We start from the raw sequence: 3083 nt of genomic DNA on the forward strand, positions 1-3083 counted from the left end.
GTCAACTCTTTGGTGTGGGATTTTTCCGAGGGATTGGATTCTACGGACATAAGTTCTAACTTGATGGTGGACTTCTACTGGGTCCTTATCTTTCTCTTATAACCTATTTATTAGAGATTGTTCTATCTGACGTATCCGCATACGTATCCGTATCCGTATCGAAGTATGAGAGGCATCTCGATCCCGATGATTTAACCGTTGAGTAACATTTCCATCGTTTCTTGTTTGATCTTAACCCCATTCATTGGAAAATAAGATATATAGTAATATTTCTAATGAAACGTATCAAGTTGCTGTTCACACCTATCATTTTATGGAAGGATTTTAAAAAAATAAAATTAGTAAAAAAAAAAAAATACGTATATTTTTATTAAATTGTTAAAAAAAAAAATTTTAAAAATCAAAAAGGGACTTCTCTCTCTCTCTCTCTCTCTCTCTCTCTCTCACACACAAACACACACACAATATCAGGATATATTATTGTTTCATTCTAGAAGTAACCTTTACCAGAACAAGACATATTCCCCATAATGCATACAGTCAACGCTCGTTATCTCAAACTTGATTGGACCAATTAAAACTTCGATATATCCAAGGGTTTGAGTTAACAAAGTTTAACTGTACGAGGTGTCAGAGATCAAACATTCTGGATGAGTATAAGTTTGTCTACATCAAGCAGACACTTGAAATTGATTAACAAAGTGGAGAAGGGGGAAGCTGGGCCGAGGCAGGGAGAAAATAAAAAATGACAAGTCACCTTATCAAAACTTTGACAATAAAAAGGCGACCATACTGCATACTGTGTGTGGGGGGGGGGGGGGGAGAAGGGGAGGTCACTGAAAATTTCCATCCTCATTTTCTTTTTTATCATTATCAACATTCTGTATATCATTTTATTATATTTGATGGACATAGTTCTCCAGAAAAGCTTTGGAAAACTGGCAATTCTGGGGTGGTTTGAAGACTCTAAATTCCCTAAATTGTTAGGTGATAGCCGTATCCGAAATTCCAGAGAGCTTGAGAAAGGACTACGATTTCCGAAAGTGATGCAATTACACGCAGTTTTTGTCGGGGATGAATTAACAATTATCGATAAAAGGAGATAAACGGAGAAAATTTTTTATGTTTATACATTACTTTATATACATGTTGACTAAAGTTTACTTAAATGATTTATTTATTGAAATTAAGATGACTGTAATTCTTTGTGTACAAGCGGGATCAAAACTCTGAAAAAATGCTGATATTTTATCAATTAAATGTTTTGTATAAATTTTATCCGTTATTCTGTGTTTTTTTTTTTATTTCTCTGCTACGTTGAAGCAGCCTCTTCTATTCAATTCTATGAACTGCGTGTTGAATTTAATCACACTTGCCCCAGTCTGGGCCAAAATGCATAAATAAATAAATAAAAATAAAAATATGAATAAATAAAAATCAGCTGGATTGACAAGGTAGCATAGAAAAAAATAGATAAATCTATTGTTTGGCATTTTTTAGTCTAATGTTCTTTTCTTTCTTATAAAAAGAGAGTTAAGATAATGAATACCCTATTTTGAAACAGTTCTATATCAAACCATGAATTATAATACGCATGTACGACAACAAGAGAACTAAAAAGAAAAATCAAATTTAACAATTGAATTTTCATTTCATTACCTATTTTTGTCGCCATGAAGTCTTTTCAAGTTATCATTGCTGAAAGGACAAAATATAAAACAAAATCAAGCCGTATGAGAATAGGCCCGAAAGTAGCAATTTCACTGGGGAGGGGAAGGGGAGACATACAGATATTGTCAAATAGCTCATTGAAAAAAAAAGAATGAAGAAAGTCAACAGACGCTATGAAAGTTTTTGTGTGTTCCCGGGGGGGGGGGGGGGGGGGGCTGGCATTTTTAAGCATATACTGGTAAGGGTCTGGAAGCAAATTCTCTTTAGAAAACTGCTACACGGTTTTATTGATTGTATGGATATCAACGTCTTTTGCATTTAGTGTGTGAGTGAGGGGGTTAACTTTTATGTCATCTAATGTAAATTACAGAATCAATCAATAAAATGTCCTGATGTTAAGAGAGAGAGAGGGGATCCCGACAAATGTTTTTAAACAAAATTGCAATTAAAGTTTTAAACAATATAATGAAAACAAATAGAAATTTATTGAATTTCATTATCTTTTTTTTTTTTAATTTTCCAGCAAAATAACAAACTTTTATAGCAGCTTAATACATTTTTTATTTGAAAAAATACCATATGCTATTCTTAAATGAATGGGGCTGCTTTAAAACCAAACAAATAACGATGGAAATTATAATAGTAAATAGTTTAGACATCGGGATCGAGATGCCTCTCTCACCTCGATACGTATACGGATACGGATACTTATACGGATACGTCAGATAGAACAATCTCTATTATAAATATTATACAATCAAGACTGTGATATAACTACATTCAGAGACCAAAAGAGCTTATGCGATAGTAAGGTGTACGTCGTCCGTCCGTCTGTCTCCGTCTGTAAACATTTTTTCAAAACGCTACTCCTACAGTTTTGATCTGATTTCAGTATAACGTGGCACACTAGTAGACTACACTATGATACAAAATTGTCTCTATTTTTATTTATTTTATTTTTTTTATTGAATGATGTCATGGTTACTAAAATTGAAATTTCTGTAAAATTCTTTTAAAAGGCTACTCCTCCTACAGATTTAGTCTGATTGCAATAAATCTTAATAATACAAAAATCTCAATAAAACAAAAAGAGATTACACCAAGGATCATTACTCTATGTATTGCAGTTTCAAGTCCAAGTTCTACTTTTAAGTACAAACCAGTAGAGCTAAGTCTCATCAGAGACTACTCAGACTTCAGAGACTTCTGGTTATATTTATTCATACCTTGGGTTTAAGAGTTCCACAAGGCCCTGAAATAGATATTATCAACGATGCTTACTGGTAAAACCTTGCCAATGATCGACTTATTCAATGCATCATCAATTGTTGACTGCCTTTCTGGACCTATTTTCCGACAGGTTTCTTATATTTGACAAAGCTCTCAAGACGAGACTGGATATTATTAGATTT

This window comes from Saccostrea echinata, unplaced genomic scaffold (genome assembly GCF_033153115.1).
Source record: "Saccostrea echinata isolate AGI-Se365-2 ecotype Australia unplaced genomic scaffold, CSIRO_AGI_Sech_v1 ptg000036l, whole genome shotgun sequence".
Classification (NCBI taxonomy): Eukaryota; Metazoa; Mollusca; class Bivalvia; order Ostreida; family Ostreidae; genus Saccostrea; species Saccostrea echinata.